This window comes from Meleagris gallopavo, chromosome 1, assembly GCF_905368555.1.
Source record: "Meleagris gallopavo chromosome 1, MGAL_WU_HG_1.1, whole genome shotgun sequence".
Classification (NCBI taxonomy): domain Eukaryota; kingdom Metazoa; phylum Chordata; class Aves; order Galliformes; family Phasianidae; genus Meleagris; species Meleagris gallopavo.
Window position 1 is genome coordinate 63,310,330 of NC_139404.1, and position 20,029 is coordinate 63,330,358.

General features: G+C 37.9%; 1 protein-coding gene across 2 annotated transcripts in view; it reads left to right on the forward strand.

The window, feature by feature from the left end:
* PIK3C2G (phosphatidylinositol-4-phosphate 3-kinase catalytic subunit type 2 gamma) overlaps positions 1–20,029 on the forward strand; it is a 290,952-nt gene that overhangs the window by 59,680 nt on the left and 211,243 nt on the right. The window lies entirely within an intron of this gene.

A 20,029-nucleotide genomic window follows, 5' to 3' on the forward strand; every position in this document is an offset into this window, starting at 1 on the left:
GACTTTGGTAGCTTGAGACATGTGAGCTTATTTAGGAATTTCTGGGCTTTTTTCTTTGTTTCCTAGTTGTTTAGTTCGTGTTTTTTTGTTTTGTTTTGTTTTTTTCTTTTTCTTTTTTTTTTTTTTTTTGCTTTTTGAATTTAAGCAGGCTTTATCTCAACTTTCTTATTCAGTAGTCCTTTATTTTGGATGTGTAAGATGATATTGAGAGGGTAAATCCCCTGAGTATCATTTGTTGGCCGGGAAAAATATTTCAGAGGAAGAAGTTGCAGAGAAGCATTTTTCAATTACAGTTTCTTAGTCCCTAACTTGTGATGACTCACAAGCAGGCAGGAATGTTAGCAGTGAATTTATCCTCTGAGGGTCTGCCTCAGATGGCATTTGAGATGATTAGAGAATTAGGAGGAAGGATTAGCGTGAAATATCAGGCACAGGAACATCTTGTGCCAAAGTTGGAGGATCAAATATCAACCTTTGGAAAGGAATTGCGAGCTCAGAATGAGAATTATAATAGTCTAAATGAAAAGGGTGGGGGGGCTGGGCATTTATCTGTAGCTTTGGTAATGGAGACCCTGGGTCTTCACAAGAAAATGGAAGTGACAGTGAATCAAATTAAAATGTAGAACGTGAGATTGTTTGGCATGAAAATGAAAGGCAGGGTATAATTGAAACTAGGGGTGTGATGTAAGAGTTGCTTGAACTTTGTGTTTCATCTGCTATTGATGAGGCATAAGGTTTTACTGTTTTCCTCAAAATTTCTTATACTATTAACCAGCATATATTTGGCAATGATTTTGGTTTGGTTTCAATAAATTGAACCATTTATTGCAACTCATGTGTTATTTCTTTAGAAGAATTACTAGTATAAGTAAAAAGTACTATCAGCACCTCAAGTGAGTAGAAGAATTTTTCACCAGTCCAGAGTTCTTGGTGTTTTAGTTGTCAGACTTCCAGCTTCTTGCTGGAATGTGCACCTTTGTAATTTCTTTTTAGATACTCAAGTACAATTCTTTCTTTTCAGATTTTCTTGAGGTACTGTTGTTAGACCCTCTTCCCAACCAGATCCTTTGTCAGTGTAGTCTTCTGTATTATATCTTGCCAGAGACAGTGCAGATGTGTTTTTCTGTTTGTTTTCCCCAAATGTGTTTATCTAATATTCATTAAAGTATTGGGCTAATGATTCCTTATAAGCACTACTCACTAAAGATACCCTTTACTAAACAGTCTTTTTATTGTTTAGAATAAATAGAAGTTTATTGTAATTTTGTTAATTAACACAATATATGTTTCTGTTAATTATACACATGGCTATGCCTGAAACCTAAGCAGAAACATAATTGTAATTTTTGGATGTGTGTAATTCTGGAGTTCCACTAATACATATTCTATGCAAAGATGTTCTAACACATCTTTTTTTCATCTAGGAATCAGAGTATAGGTGATCATGGATGCTAATATACTATTTGTGCAATGTTTTCTTTAAGACCATGAATGTTTTAACTTAAACTTCATCATCATTTTTTTTATATCACCTATTTCACTTGTCTGGATGTGCAGATTAGTTCATTAAGTGAGGAAGAAAAAAGGAAAAACCTAAAAGCACCACTGCCAAATTTATCTGAAGAAGGTGAATAGGAACCAAAAATAATTGTAAATGATAAATAGCAAAGAACACAAGTGATAAGAGATCTACCTCCAGAAGTTCTTCTGGGGTATGTCTAATGGAAAATTGGCAATTATATATAAGATAATAGTATTTAAATAAGTACAAAGCAATGTCTGCATTACAGTTCTTCGATATTATAAATAAACAATGACCAATATTGAATACATGATCCAGTATTTGGGCTCATCTCTTAAAAATCTTCACTCCTGTCTAGTGAAGTATCTTCAGTGTTTCTTCACCAGGAGAAAGTGCTACCACATCAAAACAATTTGATTTCTGCTCTGTCACTTACATATTTCTAATGAGCTTGGCCTGAATATTCTACACACTAAAGCATCCCTCCCTCTCTTTGGCTTTTCTCCCTTTGCTTTCACCCTCTGCCCTGTATATGTATGTTGTTCTAATTTTAAATTTTTACAATATCAAAAGTCTCCAGGAATAAACAAATGGATGAATTGAGGCACAGAGGTTTGCATTCACAGAGCATTTCCAACGGTCAAGCTTCCTTCTCTAGAGGCTTTGTCCAGTCAATGTATGTCAGACTTAGATGACAATTCTCAGATGAAATTTAGGTTTTCAAACCTCGATTCTTATATTCTGGAAATAATATAGTACTTCAATGCCAGAAGGTATTTCTTTGGGCTAAATGTTATGGTTCAGTAGTCATGGATCTTTTCATATTGTCTGATGACAAAGTGTGGTATGGTATTTCAAGTAAAGAGATGCCAAGGACTGTAAGGATAGTAAAGACAACTACCAACTACTGTCTTTCCAAAAAGAGAGTCTCTCCAGCACTGGGATGAATTGTATTGTCAGAACTAATGTTATACTGGTATGTAGTCAGTAGTATGGATATATTTCTGTATTAAGCCTCTTTAATGGGTTGAAAACACTTCAGCTCTTGTCCTGTCAGCCTAACTCCTTTTTATAATCTCTGAAATTCAGATAAATAAAAAGCATTATGAACAACTTTATAGTAGCTTTTTATTATTTAGCATGAAAAAGAATTTGCTTGAAATAATCTACTCTCTTCCTAAAATGTTATGTTGCGGTTTTTTTGAGAACAATTTTTGAGAACAATTTTTCTCTTGCTACCTGTGAAAACCCTGAAATCTCTTTCTAGCTATACTGAAGACATTACTGTACTCCTGGCAACACAGTTGATATTTGTTAATTTTTAGTAAGTTGCTTTCTCTATATTAGAGAACTAATCAGCTAGGAATCATAACTGAGAACATTTCTGTTAACTGAACATCAAAGTTTTCATACTGACTATGTGCAGGAGAATGTGCATGCTACAATCATCACTGTGCTTGTCTATTGATTTTAATAGTGTCAGCAGTAACATAAGATATGCACTGATCTCCTTAATAGAAGCTGGAGGTGTTGAGATCCTGATGATAGTAATAGGTATTCAAAACCTGCCTGAAGCATATACAAAATTTAACTGTAACACAGGTATGATCAAATTTCATTTAATTTTAAAACTATGGGCATGAAAACTAGTTCTAAAGGTGTATTACAAAGGAGAATCACAGCAAAGACTTTTTAGTTTATCAAGGCTGTGGCTTGCTAGTAAGGATTCAACAAGCTACTGTTCTGAGAAGAATCTCTGTGTTTTAGTGTAAAATTAGTTGCTGCTTTTAATCATCTCTCGTCCTGTTTTTCTCTCATGAATCTGATTTTCTAGATCATTCTTGTGTGTGCAAAGGACTTTAACTCCCACACTATATGCATAGAAGTCCTTGCATTCATTCATATGATAGCATCCATTTTCCTAGCGTGTGTCCATATGTAACGTTCCAGATGGAAGATAGATTAGACTTGTGAGTCAGGGAGTAACAAATAGGAGGATAAGAGGTAGCTGAGAAGTAAATGTCAAAGTCCTATGCTGTCTTACATCCAGCTGTGATTTCAGTCACATTAGGTGAAGGACTGAGAAGCTCTAAGAGCCTCCCAGAATGTTTGTTCTCCTCCAGAAGTAAAAACTGAAGTAAAGGCTGAATTTCTTGCAGTTATTTTTTCCCCTGTTAAGTACATGATTTCATGCTTTTAAATTGAAGATACAGCCTTATTTACAAGTTGAAAACTTTTTCTTTGCCCATTTGATCAATTTCTTTAAGTTCTTCTGAGTACTGCAAATTTTCCTTGGAGATATTTGCAAAACGTTTTCCAATACAGTGTTGGTTGCAAGTTAAATTAATTTGACACTTTTTTCCTTTCTGCTATTTGATTTGAATTTTAATATATTTAGCATTAATAAGAGTTTCTGCCTTAAGGAGTTTACAATAAAAATGGGGATACATACAATATGTGACTAAGAATATTTTGTTTACTTGCCTCTTGCAGTTATTGTGAAAGCACTTTGTTGTAGAATGGGACTTGAGTGGAAGGCAGTTAATAGCTTGGCTTTATCACAGTTTCTTCCTTATCATGCTAGTCAACGCCTTCAGAAAAATATTGTTGACAATGGCAACAAGTACTCAAATTTTACAAAAACTGTGAAACAAATAATACTTAAGGAAGGTTTTTCTTCCCCATATTTTTTCCATATACCATTTATTTTTCCTCTGCTTAAATTGGTTCTCTGATGAATGAATAGATGTACACAGAGCACTGATCCTTATCTTATTAGCCTCCTGGATCTGATTTTATCTCACTTAGAGACAGAATTTGGCTGCAGCTCAACACTTGCTCCTGTCATGCATGTTACTGGGCATACTAAGAGCTATTTTGTCTCTCTAATGGATTGCTGGATTGGGGATCAGCTCATCTCTATTCAGCAAAGTGCTGAGAAATGTGCATCCTTTTAAGAAAGTGTCCAAACTGTTGACCTTAGTATTCATTTTAGGGATGAGTGTGTTCTGGTTTGCCTTCTTTAACTTTGTGCCCTGTTTGTTTATTAAATATTGATGAATATTTCTACCTTTGCAAGTCTATTTCTGGGAACGGTTTCCTTCCATGGCAGTGAGCTGTGACCATTTCCTCTTACCACTCAGCAGAATTGTTTTCCAAGGGCTTAAAATGCTGCTAGGAACAATCCTCACTTTCCAGATGCTTTTTTTTTGTTTGTTTGTTTTGTTTGTTTTTTACCAGGACTTGAACAATCTATTCTAAATCTAATCTATATGTAGTTTAAATGTGTAAGCACAACTTATCATTGCAGATCAGAAAGACTTATGTACAAAACATAATTGCACTAACACTTTCACTTTGTTCTTTCACTTATGGAGAACATCTTGGTTGCTTATTCAAGGCTTGCAAAGTGAGAATTTTGAAATTACATGTATGCAGATGTGTGAAAAGAAAATTCTTTAAGACTGAAAAAAAATACACCAGAGAGGAGACTGCTATGGTTTGTGTTAATCCACCTAGATGGCATTTTTTTCTGCTGATAATCACAAAAATACATTTAAAATAGGTTAGATCTATGTAATCTATACTGAGAAGTTACTCCTATTCATTTTACGTAGAAATCAGACTATAGAGACATAGTAAGTAAGGGCTACAAACCGTCTTGTTCACTTATAACTAAAGTTTGCTAGTCCAAGTGTTTGAGACTCTTCTCAGCTTAGATAGTTTCTTTTTTTCTTTTCTTTTTCTTTCTTCCTTTTTTTTTTTTTTTTAAGCGGTGATTGGTTTTCATGCTTGGCAGTTTCCTTTGTCTATTCCTTTGATGGTTCGCTGGTATGTGATAAGTAGAAAACTGTAATATTTTTGAAGCTTACATTTTAAGAAGCATTAGCTCAGAGGCTATGTGTAGGTCAGCTAGACAGGTTCAGCAGCATAAGCAGAAATCAGTACAAGTAGTGCTGCACACCCGTTTTCTTTGTGGGAAAAACTGGTCACTGAATCATCCTTGTCAGACAATTTGAGCAGCTCTAGTTGTTCAGTTGGACTCTTTTCTTGGACTTTCAGTTGTGAGACTTACTTCATGTCCAGCTGTCAGAATTTTTTACGGATCATGCTTGTAATTTTTCACTTGTCTGAGTTTTCTCCTGTTTAAACCTCAGTTCAGTGATGAGGGCTGCAATCCTTTTCTAGTTAGTAGTGAACCTGAGCAGAAAATGCTTGCTTCAAGCAAAAATGTTTGAAAAAATTTTTAAGTTGAAATATGTTTGTAGCGGTTTGGTTTTTGCTGCCTTTTTCTTAGTTTGTTTTCTTTCCATTTTGTGTTGTGTTTCTATTTTGTTTTCTTTTATCATTGTTTGTTTTTCGTGTTTGCCTTCTGAAGTCCTCTAGAATAAAACTACAGTGTTGGTTCCCTCTCTGGCTCAGTGATCATCATCTGGGGGTTCTTTCTCTAGTTTTCATCAGAAAACTTGCCATAGAGTTTTTCCTAGTGGAAAAGTATTAAAGCGTATTTTATATTCTCACACAAGGTTTTGATTTTGAAAGATTAAGAACTTGAAATTAACAAATATTGATTTTAAAAATCTGTGATTATCTCCAATGAGGGGCATTCACCATGAGAATTGTGCAAGTTCACATATGTTCCAAATCTTTCCTAGCCTTTCTACACTTACAGAGCTTGGCCTGGTGAGTGATGCAGCATTTATCTTATTTATAAGGTGTTCTGATATTGATTTTATTTGCATGAATGTGTAACAGATTTCACTGAAACAGGGAGCTTCACCAAAATTGTGTGGAGTCCCAGCATGAGCCACCACAATCAGAGTTTTATACAAGGAGGAAAATAAGTCTTAATTAGTTACTCTCCAGCCCTTTACATTTGCCTTATTGTATATTAAATACAGAGTGATAGATAAAACTGCATTATTACAGCACACCGATTGGTATAGCACTGCTTACAGTTCAAAGTCTCAAACTGCAAGTGTCATGGTCTTGTTGCTCTTTTCAGCAAGAAGGCTGCTAATCAGGAGATCTAATGAATAACATCTGACAGCATCACATTCACATGCATACCATTAATTCCTGAAGTGTTGCATTAGTGCTCCGAGTCTGGTTTGCTTTCCTCTCTTCACAGCAAAGAATGGAGTGGGAAGGGCTCACTAACAGGCTTCCTTTGTAAGAACTTACTGCTGAAATTTTGAAAGAAAAAATTGAAGTATCACAAAAAGCTGCAGTTCAAATTTTGTCATGTGTTGGAACAGTAGAATCAAATCCATTTTCAAAAGCACTGGTGTTATGGCTGTGAGGCTTTTATTCTCTGGCAAGTATTTCAAAACTGAAATGGGACTCAGTTTGGCAGAACTGGTGATGAAGAAAGATAATGGACTTTTGAGGGGCTAAAAGAGCATATATGAGCCAGGGCAGAACTATTGAAAAATAGTTGTTTAAAAACAGAAGAAAAAAAAATAATAATAATCCATCAAAACCAACTTCAGTTGAGGTTACCAGGGCTCTATTCATTTACGCACTTCAACGTGTAAGATTTTTAACATTTTTTTCCTCTTAAAAACTTGTAGTACTTTAACATGTAGACGAGGATGTTTACAGTTGCCTTAGAAATATCCATCTTTGGCAGCATGAAAGACAAAACAGTGAATTGCACTGCCTTCTTGTTTCTTCTTGACAGATCTTCCTTCTTTACAATTGTTCTATTGTTTTTGTGGATACACTGTCATCTTTCAGTCTTTTTCTTGTGGCTGAAAAGAGCAGTAGTTACAGTTGCCCTTTTAAGTCAAGGTGAAGAATAGCAAGGGAAAAAGTATAAAGGGAAAAAGATGCAGGAGACAGTTAGAGAGATAAAGTAAGGTTGGCATAAACGTTGAAACAGGCAGACAAGAGAAACTGAGCTAGTCCAATGAAAGCCTAAACGCACTGAAAGACAGCTTGTAACTGTGTTGCCCAGAATCTGTGGTAGTCTACAGATTTCGTTTAATTTCCCAGGAATTTGGTCCACTAAATGTGGGTCCCAAGCCACCTACTGATTGGAGTTGAATGTGTTCCTAGAGGTGAAGTGGTCCCTTTTATTATTCTGTTTCTCTGCTTCAACAACTTTGCTTTCCCTTTTCTTCAGCTCTTCTGTATCTCATTTCCATAATTTATCAGTTTTCTCTCTACAACTTTGTTTTCTTCCTGTGACATCTCTGCTGTGTTTAGATATTTTCTGCCTCCACTGCACTTCTGATTTAGATTTCCCTTCCTTTCTTGGCTTATTTCTTTTTCCATCCTCTAATACCCTCTCTGATGACTGTCTCTTTTGTTCCGCTCTGTATTTGCTGTTCTTTCCTCTGCTCCTGATTTTTTGATCCATTGCCATGCTGCCTTTCCTGTCATCTTTGTCATTTTTCTTTCTCAATTTCCTTTCTTCCTTACATCTGATGGTATTAAGATGGTCTATATCCTAATGTGTTTTCAGACCACTAAGATCAAGGTAAAATATTCAGACCACTGAAATTATATGCGAGTTGGAATTAAAGGCAGATTTTTTTTCTACATTTCTCTTCATTTTACTCTCTGAGGGTAAGACTGAGGATCAAAAACCTCTTTAATATCAGAAATGGTTTTCTCTCTATCAAAATGAGTTGTAGCAGTTGATAATTCCTTACTAAGTAGCCAAATGTGCTTCCAATAAATTTTTAATTGACCTCAAGCTACATACATTTTAGATAGTTTCTTTCCATGTGTTACGTTAATGCTTTCAAATCAGCAGTGAAGTTGGAGACCACCAGTGTATGTGAATTTTGTAAAACAAATCCCTAAAAAAGAGGCAAGAAACAGAGTAAGCAGTATCTCTGAAGACAAGATTTCAGAGATTTTTAGAGACAAATGTTTAGTGAAAATCCTCCCCAGATAGGAAAAAGGGAGGCAAGCCAACAAGAATACAAGATAGACATGGATTTTATTCCAAATCTCACAGGAGCTCCATCCATGGAAAAGAAAACAAGCATGCCGAGAGCTTTAGTCTCCAGCACCAGTGGCTTTTTGTTCATTCGACTGTAGGAGGTCTTAGTGACATGACTTCCCAATTATGTTATGAAACTTTTTCTTCTTCTATGGTGCTATGCCTCTGCTGAGGAAAACAGCATGCTTAGAATGTAAAAAACAAGCTGTCAGCTTGCATTGCTCAGTTGTCTTCCCCCTTAAAAGGAATATAAAAGTTGTAATTTATTCAAAAATCTTATTTTTTCTTCTCCATAATAGGTTTAACTCCTTCAAAGTCTTGATATCCTCAGAATAGCAGTTTTTAGAAAGTGTTCATTTCTTTCAGTCTAGTAGTGGAATAATCCTAACACCACACTCCCATGTAATGCTTTTCTTCCATACCTTTCAGAGTCTTGAAGGCAGAGTCAGTATCATTATACACATTTTACTGTCAAACGCAGACTTACAATGATAAAGGTTTAAATATTGTATAACACTTTTCTGCTTTGCTCCCTAAAGCAGAGTTGAAATCTTAGCCTATCTGAAGTCAGTGGCAAAAAGCCCCATTAACCTGCAGAGGGACTACAATTCCATCCTCAGTTCCTGTCATCTGTTTTACTTTCTCAGTTCTTAATACCTTGGAAAATTGAATTCGCTGAAGCAACATCCACTTCAGGCCAAGCTCCAGAGAATTCTAGCTGAAATTCAACCTTCAGAGATCTGGATGGATCATAAGCTTTTGCCTTCTGGCAAGTGGCCCTTAACCCCCCCTCCCCCCCTCCTCCTCCCCCCCCCCCCCCCCTTCCCCCCCCCCCCCCTTTTTTTTTTTTTTCCTGAAAACTTTCTTAAAAATATCCCTGGATGAAAAGAAAAAGAAAGAAAGAAAAGAAAGGTGGGTTAAAACCCACAAGATATTTCTGCAAAGATCCTTGCTTTGGGTCTTGCAGTTCATTTAGCAAGCTCTATTTAGCTCCAAGAGGCTCTCTCTCACCTTCACCATATGTTTTATCTATACAACAGAAGTGCTGAACCATATTAGCTTGAGAAAGACAGTAACTGTAGCAGTTCAATATTGATTACTGCCCCCACTTTACTGGGGATAAATGTACTGAACGTGAGCCTGGGTGGCAAGAAGACCAACGGCATCCTTGCTTGTATCAGAAATAGTGTAGTCAGCAGGACAAGGTAGGTGATTGTCTCTCTGTACAGTGAGTCCTCATCTTGAGGACTGTGTTCAGTTTTGGGCCCCTCACCAAAAGAAAGACATTGTGGCCCTGGAGCCTGTTCAGAGAAGGGCAATGAAGATGGTGAGGATTCTGGAACACAAGACTTAAGAGAAGCAGTGGGGAAAAGTGGAATTGTTCAGTCTGGAGAAGAGATTCAGGGGAGATTTTATTGCTTTCTTGGCTTTTTCTTCCACGTAGCAGTGATAGGGCAAGAGATAGTGGCTTTAAGTTGTGCCTGGGGATGCTTAGGCTGGATATTAGGAAAAAATGTCTTCTCCAAAACAGTGGTGAGGCATTGGAACAGGCTGCCCAGGGACGTGGCAGAGTCACTTTTCGTAGAGGTGTTCGAGAAACGTGGAGATGTGGCACTGAGGGATGTGGTTAGTAGGCATGATGGTAATGGATTCATGACTATACTTGATGATCTTAGTGGTCTTTTCTAGCATTAATAAGTTATCATTCTGTGCCTGGAGCTTATAGTTTGGGATGAGGTAAAGAGTAGTAGTAGTAATAATAATAATAATTAATAAAAGCTTAAATAAAAAAATGCAATGTAAGTCAGGTTTTTTTTTTTACCTTCATAAACTTATCAACATCAGGGTGGCTTAAGCATCATTCTTGTTAATTAAAACAGGCACCATCTGTGATTACATGTTTCTTCATTTAGTATATACATTTTAACAAAGTATACTCAGCACTCAACTGTAGTCCATTCACAGTCTTTTGGCTGGAAAACAAAGTAGTGTTTTGTGCAATGAAAATGAAGGCTTGAAGATTAACCCTGCACATCTTAATATTTTAATTACTTGAACTTCTACATATCATTGGGGCTGGAACAGCTAAATGATCAAAAACACAGAATTTCTTAACTCTTTCTTGTCATAACTTGATATCATAGCCCTTCCATGATTTTCCCAGCTTAAAACTATTTGGGATTCAAAAGGAGTGGCTATAATGGCCCTTACAACTAATCAGAACTCAGGAGACATGGATTTCCCTGACTTTCCCAATTGTTTTCACTGTGTTACTGATCCATTGTGTATTCTTTGTATGCAGAAATCTGGGATGGCAAACATCAGCATGTGGCTCCAGAGTGCACCCAATTTTCTTGTAGCCAAACTAGACCCTTCTAAATTAATGCAGTAAATGCTACATTTTTACTGTCTTCTTAGCCTTCTGAATCTAATTTATCAAATCCATCTTAATCGACTTCCTTCTAAATAGGTATTTTATGTCTAATAGCTGCTTAGAGAATACTACTGAATGACTTTTTTTTTTCCTTAAAAATTGCACATTGGATTAAAGTGAAGCCCCAACTGACCCCGAGAAATCCGATTTGATCTTTGAATTTTGAGAGTGCAGAGGTTTGCTGGTTATGTAAAAGTACAGCACAGGCTTTGATTTTCTTTCATTTTCACAAATTTCTACAGTAGTGAGCTTGAACCAAAGTCACATAGATTTATTCTTCAATTGTCCAATTTGAATGGATAACTGTTCAAACTATCAAATTAATATCAGGCATGGTACATGCTTTTCAATTTTAAGACTACAGAGTTCAGTCTTTGATTATAGCCTGTAGACTTCTGTTCATCTAGCCTAACCCCTTGACTTTATCAAAATTTGTACATATTGCCTAGCTCCTTGATTAGGATTCACTGGAAAGACAGTTTTATCACAATTAAATTTATTGGGCCTCATTGTGCAAGTTGTGCACAATGGCTTCCTATCCTTACCCAATCACATCCAAAGCAGAAATACAAGAATTAATCCAGAAAGGGAATCTGGTCAAAATATCATTCCCTCCTAAAGCACACATTTGGGACAGTCAGAATAGCAAGATTTTCTCATTCTCAGTGATTGAGTTAGAAAAGTAACAGGGGTTTTACTTGTGAGGGAAAGTACATAAGCAAAAGAAACTGATATGGAGAATTGACAAAAGAAGAGGGGTGGGAAGAGGAGCCCTTCTGTGGCTTCTGTCTCTCAATTTAAACTTGTGAGGATATCACTTCTCATCATAAGGGCTCAAAGGGTTAATGGAAAGAGGGATTTTCATTGCATTGTGCACAGTACCTATGATAGCCTCAGTTTAAACTTTAAAGGACAGGTGAAAAGAGAGAGAAAGCTGAATGGCTGCCTTATATATTGGAGAAATTGTTCATTCGTGTGAAATGCTGACCTCTGTCATCCTGCCAAGCTGACTGAGCCCTAGGGTGAGCGGCTGCTTGAGTGCTGGTTGCAAAAGTTAATGCCTGGGGAGTATTTTAAAAGGACAGTGTCAAGGTTGATGTACCCAAAATGTGACCTATCTTTTTTTTTTCTTTTTTTGTTTTTTTTTTTTTTGTTGTTATTGTTGTTGTTGTTTCTCTGTTTTCCTCCTTCTTACATGTATTTGAAAAGTTCATGTCTTTTTTTTTTTCCTTTTTTTTTTTTTTTTAAACCTTCTGAAACAAAATGTTTCAATTGCTATTGAAACCCAGTGTTTAGGAGGAGAAGCTGTGAAAATTCAGTGTGGTGATGAAGGAGGAAGAAAAAATGTTGAAATAAAACACATGTGGGGACAGTCATTGAATGAGGTGATAATGAAGAACAGAGAATACAGTTTGAAATATGTAAGAGGTCAGTGAAAAAGAGCAGGGCTTATTTTTACTAATGAAATTATTAGTGCAGATCCAAACATAATTTTATAGGAAATTAAGTTAAAACCTCTATTTGTTTTTGTTCTGACAGATTTTTTGTTTTGTACATATGTGCTAATTCTTACTTGGTAATATTAATTAAATATTATTCCTGTCATAACTGAAATATACCCTTCCCTCTAATTTATGTATTTCCTTTTTTTGATGGCCTAATTAAAAATACATATGTCAACACTGCTATCTTCAACATAGTACCCCAAGATCCTCACCACTATTATAATCTCAGTGTGCTGCTTGCTGTAAAATCTCTCACAGAAATACTGTACCTAACCAGATAACTTCTAGCTTAACTGGGAAATAAATAAAACAACTAAATGTGCAGTTGATAAAAGGCAAATACAAGAGGAAGTAATAGAATTAAAATAAAAATTTATTGCACTTAATATGCACTTAAATCTTTCCCAGGGACAAAAAGCTTAAAATCTGAACTCTGAGCATTGCAGGTTGCATTGCACCACTTCTTAATCCTAAAAATTTCAGAGAGCCCCGAAATAAAATTATCATCGTGTAGTTCCTTACATGATCACAAGAGGGCGACTCTATTAGATGTACACGTTTAATTTCAACTTCAGCTTTCCGAGCTTGTGAGAGTCTATTCTGTTGTTTTTAAAAGTTTTCCAACGAATTGTAAAGTTCGGTTTTTTTTCCCACACCATATTTTGAAAAACATGCAGTTACTAAGAAAACTTGCTTGCCCATCTTACCGTCTCTTTATATTAGATTGGCTTTTTTTTTTTTTTTTTTTTTTTAAATCCTGGGAGGTAAATCACTCTGCCCTGCAGTGTGAGATAGCGCAGCTCTAGTGCATGCTTAGAGAGACCTTGCAGTTGCTTGTCCAGTGTTACAGTAGTGGTCACAGAGAACATGGAGCCTGAGAGGTATAGGTTCCTTCAACCCTTCCCAACACCAAAGCCTCACAATTCAGCCTGTACCTGGTGAATATCCCATTTGCAGTCTTTGAAGAATGTACCAAATACCTGTACTTGATAACAAAGACATTGTTTTATCAACCCCCGCCCCCTCCAGTCTGTACTTTTTCCCAAACTTCTATAATACTTTCTAAACTTTATTTCTCTATATAGCTAAGATTTCACATGTTCTCTAAAGCAAAGTCCCAGACAGCAGTAAAGAAGCTGTCTTGGTTAAAAGACACTCTACCTCCTGCCAACAAGGCTATTTAGTGTTTATCTCTATTACATCCATCGGTAGCTAATTGTATAGTTATGGTAATAGTGCCCTCCAGAGGAATTTTGAAGGAATTATAATACTCTGAGCTAATACAAAAGACGTTTTAAAATTGAATGCCACAGGAAAATGGAATAATATTAAAATGATAAAATACTTGAACCTCGGGGGAAAAAAATCTCAATATCAAAGCTCTTTCTATTTTGCATGTGCATTTACATCTAAGAAAACCATATCCTACTTACAATAGGCTTCTTCATAGCCTGATAGCAAACATGAAGTTTGCATAACTCCATTTAAATCAAGGATATAAAAGTAGATCAACCAAGCGAAGAATGAGATAGTTTTTTTCTAGTTTGCAGCAGTAAAAGATATGTACGACGTATTAGGAGTGGGCTCCAGCCTTGGTCTAAGCTGTCTGGATTTTTTTTCTAGATTTGCTGCTGTGAAATAGGCATGGCACAGTTAATTGAAACAGTCAAAAGCACAGATGTTCAAGGGGTTTTATAAATGAGGTTTATTTTAATACCAAGATAAACCTTGCATATGTTCTCAAATTCCAGTATCAAGTTCTTTTCCTGGCTGATTGTAACACACTGTGATGCTAGGTCTCAAAGGAAGGGTGTGTTATATGGTACAAGATAGTACCTTATATTAGGATGTGTTCTGGATACCTGCAGTACAGCCTTCTGAGATGATACTTCAGCACCTGACCATCAGATTTATTCAAATTTCTTTGTTTTTCTTCTTACCCTCCCAAGCTGGAGCTGACTTGCTCTGGTTTACATTCTGAGACTCTCACTCTCTTCCTCCAAAAAAATCCCAGGCCTTAATGAAAAGCCCAATGACAATGAGTTCTGTATTCATTTGCTTTTAGGCACACCCCAGGCTCACGTTTGGTCCGAACACTACAGATTTCCAGTCAGGTGTCCCAGCTCAGATCTTTGCATCAAGACAGCTCCCACATTGATTCCACCAGAACAGGAATGACCGGTCTGATGTTCCCATGCCTGGGACAAGATTGATCTGGTAAATTCAGTGACACATCACTTTGGAAGAGGGCCACCACCCTCTGGATAAAATTTATTCTAAACAGATGTTTCTGATTTTGCATATGAACCCTAAAAGAGAGTAAAGTGAACTAGGCCCAGCCTGGTGGGCCAGAGCTGGCTCAGTGCTTAGGGCAGGGGATACACCCAGTGCCTTCTGGTGCCTAGTGCCACTTTCCTCAGCAACTGTAGCGCAATGTGTGCCTCCTTGAATGCTTTCATGTCATCAGGGGTTTAGCTGTAGGTCATGGTGGTGGATGGTACTACATGTTTCTTTTGTACTAGTTTGTTTTCCACGACCTCCCCATCCAAAAGGACCAGGGAATTATTGTCAGTGTAAAGTTTACTGAACACCTTCAAGAAGAGATTTTCTTAGGCTGCTGGATGGGTAGGACAAAGACTATTTCTTTGTTTTTCTCTCTCTCTTCTTTTCCTAATCTAGTACTTGCCAGATTATTTGATCTTACTGTGAGATGGGAATCTGTCCCTGGAAGACATCAGCCATCTATTCAAGTTGTTGTGCAAGGTAATACTATGGATAATAACCATTTTTCTTCCATTTTCAGCTGAGGTATCTATACCATGATTTGCTCGCTCATGGTCCCCATCTTGGCCTTACAGCTCTCCTCTGACTGTACATGTATAGCAGCTCACCTGTGATGTGAAACATTGTGCTGCTCGCTCGTGACTCTTGCTTTGGTGTAGATTTGTTCCTATGCTGGAGAGCAAGAGGGAGAGGGAGAGATCTGGGAAAACAAAGGTTGACTGAGTTGCTCAAAATAGTGCTGAGTGGGGCACAAATCTAAGTCATGGCTACAGAAGTGGGGTGAGTACCTTTGGTGCCATCAAGTAGGGTGCAGGTTTATAGCTACGGAGTTGCTGCAGTGTAAATTCGGCACTCAGCCCCAGTGGACACACCTGACCTGCTCAATTATACAGGTCCCCTGTTAATAAATACTGTAGCATCATTAGCAGAAGTATGAAAAGGCTGTGAACCTGACATAGCAGACAGCAGCTGCTTTGTAAAATAATCTGCCCAGGTAACATTGATGAAGAAGGTACTTTGCTGTGATAGATGAAAGAAGCTGGATTATGTGCACTGAGAATATCTCTGTGCCAGCCACTAATTTAAGGACCTCCCCACTTGTGGTGGAGGGCTGCTGTGAGCTTAATTTCACATAGCACTTCTCCAAAATATGTATTATTGCAGGTAAGCAGAACTTTTGCATTATTTATGCAGAAACTCGAGTAAATTATTGTTGGTTTCCATGCTGCAGGTAAAGTTTTAATGAAAACAATAATGAATGCTTTGTTGGCATGCATAGGCAACCTAGGTATGCAGCCAAATTAGCTATCTAAGCAGATGCTTTATATCTTGAATTGCATATAAGGAATGCTGTTCAATTGGTTTAAAAACTATATATATAGCCTATGACAATTTTTTTGTGAAAACCATATGTTTGGTTTGTGGATTTTTTTTTTCAAAGCAAGCATTTCAGTCATGCTGTGAGCAATTATGAAAGTAAAATTAAAATAGAAAGAAAAATGCAAGAAGCTACCCCTCTGCAAGAAGTCTAATGAAAATTCAGAAATACTACATTATTTAAGATACATATTGTAGGACTGGAATGTGTGCACTGTTGCTAACAGAGATATGTGGACCCTCTATGGAAGGAAACTGGAGACCTGGTTGCAAAGTTCACAGAGAAAACTGAAGTGCTCAATGACTTCTTTGTCACAGTCTTCACTGGAAAGGGCTCTAGCTGCACCGCCCAAGCTGCAGAAAGCAAAGGTGAGAACTGGGAGAAGGAATATCTGTCCACTGTAAGTGAAGATCAAGTTCAAGACCATCTAAAGAACTTGGAGGTGCACAAGTCCGTAGGACCTGATGAGATCCACCCATGGGTTCCGAAGGAACTGGTGGATGAAGTTGCCAAGCCACTATCTATCATATTTGGAAGGTCATGGCAGTCTGGTGAAGTCTCCACTGATCAGAAAAGGGGAAACATAACCTCCATTTTCAAGAAAGAAAAAGAAGATCCAGAGAACTGCAGGCCAGTCAGTCTCATCATCTGTGCCTGGCAAGATCATGGAGCAGATCCTCCTGAAAGCCCTACTAAGGCACATGGGAAATAAAGGTGAGGTGATTGGTGGTAACCAACATGGCTTCACCAAGGTAAATTGTGCCTGACAAAATTGGTGCCCTTTATGGTGGAGTTACAGAATCAGTGGATAAGGGAAGAGCAACTGATGGCATCTGTCTGGACTTGTGCAAAGTTTTTGACACACATGACAGTCTGGTCACCAAATCAGAGACAAATGGATTTGATGAATAGATCACTCCTTGTATAAGGAATTGGCTGGATGGTTGCATTCAGAGAGTTGTGGTTAATGGCTCAGTGTCCAAGTGGAGACTGGTGATGAGTGGCATTCCTTAGGGATCAGTGCTGGGACAACTGTTGCTTAACATCTTTGTAGGTGACATGGACAGTGGGATTGAGAGCACCCTCAGGAAGTCTGCAGATTATGCCAGCGTGTGTGATGCAGTTGATACGCTAGAGGCAAGGGATGACATCCAGAGACCTGGACACACTTGAGCGGTGGGCCCATGCCAACTTCATGAAGTTCAACAAGGCCAAGTGCAAAGTTCTGCACCTGGGTCGGGACAATTCTAAGCACAGGTTACAGGCTGGGCAGAGAATGGCCTGCAAGCAGCCCTGAGGAGAAGGATTTGGGGGTGTCATTTGATGAAAGACTCAATGTGAGCTGGCAGTGTGCACTTGCAGCCTAGAAGGCCGGCCATGTCCTGGGTTGCATCAAGAGAAATGTGACCAGCAAGTTGAGGGAGGTGATTCTGCCCCTCTACTCCGCTCTCATGAGACTCCACCTGGAGTACTGCATCCTGTTCTGGGAGTCCCAACAAAAGAAGCACATCGAGATGTTGGAGTGTGTCCAGAGGAGGGTCACAAAGATGATGAGAGGGCTGGACTACCTCCCTGACGAGGACAGGCTGAGAGAGTTGGGGCTCTTCAGACTGGAGAAGAAAAGGCTCCAGGGGGACCATATAGCAATCTTCCAGTACCTGAGGAGGACGAACAGAAAAGCTGGGGAGGGACATTTTATGAGAACATGTTGCAAAAGGACAAGGGAAAATGGTTTTAAACTGGAAGAGAGCAGATTTAGACTAAATATTAAAAAGTAATTCTGTACTGTGAGGGTGATGAGACACTGGAACAGGTTGCCTAGTGAGGTTGTGGATGATCTCTCCTTGGAGGAGCCAGGCTGGATGGGGCTTTGAAGAACCTGGTCTAGTGGGAGGTGTCCCCGCCGATAGCAGAGGTATTGGAACTAGATGATCTCAAAGGTCTCTTCCAACACAAGCCATTCTAGGATTCTAAAAGCATCCTCTCAGAAATGCAAATTGAGACAAAATTAATACTGTGTAAGTAAGATATTGTTTTGATCTTAGATAGGTGTAGTTTTATGTTTAAACAATTACTTGTTTTCTTTGATAAAGACAATAGAGCATATAACCTTTAGCTGTTATACTAGTTTTTTTTCTGTATATACTAGCTTATAATATACTGGTTTATAGTACTATGTTTTATAATTTCATTGGTTGACCTGAAGATACCTTTGACATCATGAACGTAAGTTTATTACCAGTTCCTCATCCCTATTTTCATAGAATCATAGAATCACTGAATTTTGGTTTTGGTTGGAAGGGACCTCAAATATCATCTAGTTCCAACCTCCCTGCCACAGGCAAGGTTGCCAGCCACTAAATCATGCACTAAATTAGGCTGCCCAGGACCCAATCCAACCTGACCTTGAACACCTCCAGGGACAGGGCACCCACAGTTTCCCTGGGCAGCCTGTGCCAGCACCTCACCACCTTCTCAGTGAAAAACTTCCCCCTCACATCTCATGAGCTGAGTTTAAAGTCATGCTTAATTTATGTTCTCTTCAATGCAGTCATAATACTGTTCCCTGAGGCCATGTAGGGTCATTCTGCCAGGCTACAATAGCAAAGTCGCCCTGGCTCTGTCACCCTGGCTCATATTCACCGGAGTGACTGAACTCTGTGCTTTGAAGCTGATCTCTGTTCTCTCTGGGGCTCTTCTGCTCCAGAAATCCCCCAGATGCCTATGCACTGTGGACTGCAATGAGAGAGGGAGTCTTAGAAAAGGTTTTGAACAAACTTGCTAAATTTTCCATAGGAGAAAGTCTTCTGTAGAATGTAGAGAGCTTGCTTTAACAGCATGCTAGTATCACAAGACTCTGTTTTTATATTTGTACAGTGTATGATATGAACAATTTCTGGAAGGTCAACAAACTTTTTTGAGTATATTGGAATGACAAAGCTGAGTTTAACAGAAAGCCATTGAGCAGGTACGCTGGACTGGGAAGGCAAAAAGAGCAGTGAAAAAATCACAGAAGGTAAGGGAAATGGAAGCAAACAGCACAAAGCAAAATTTTAAAAGCAGTGTGAAAGAAGGTTTTGGCTTTAGGAATTCACCTTTGGGAAGTTTGGCTCTCTCACCTGAAACTCTAGGCTTTACTTCTCCTTTGAAACATTTTAGCTGGGTTATTTAGTGTTTATTGCACTCTTTTATGTATGTATGCACCTATATCTGTGTAAGCACATATATAATATATATATATATGCTTACACATATTTTTATATATGCATGCATGCATACATGTATATTTATGTATATAGTGTGTATGCATACATGTAGGGATATATAAAAATCTGCCTACATGTCTTATTTTAACTGTATTCTAAGAAAGCTGAGACGAGATTGATCTCCATTTCAGCACTCAATTTTCTCAGCAATTTGATTTTTGAAGCTGGAATCACTGTTGCTCCCAGAAACAACCCCGGTAAAATGTGTTGTTCCTTTTACAGGATCAAAGCACAGAAGATGTTCACATGAAAGGAGAGATTAAAATCCATAGTCTACATTTAGTCATGGTTAGCTTTGCATTCCATATGTTCAGACTGGGGAGGTAGGTCTTTCACAACAGGGTATTTCAAATGTTGGTAACCTAGTAAATTTGTATATTATATGTAGGAGTCAGCAGAGCTTTAAAAAACGTCTTCCGTATAAAATATAACATAATCTATCTCTTTCTCATGGAAAAGTGAAACTTTGCTTTCTTATCTCTCTTACTCTGTCAGTTTCCTTGATTTATTCTGTGTGAATAAATAGAGAATGAGGAATGTTTTCCAAATTGGCAAGTCCTTTTTGCCCTTTACAACATAAGTCCTCTTAATAGGTGAGTCACATCATAATGATTCGAACACTGTCATGTTTGTTCAGACATTTATTCTTCTTGCCCAGCAGCATCTACTCTGCTGGGTTTTACCAG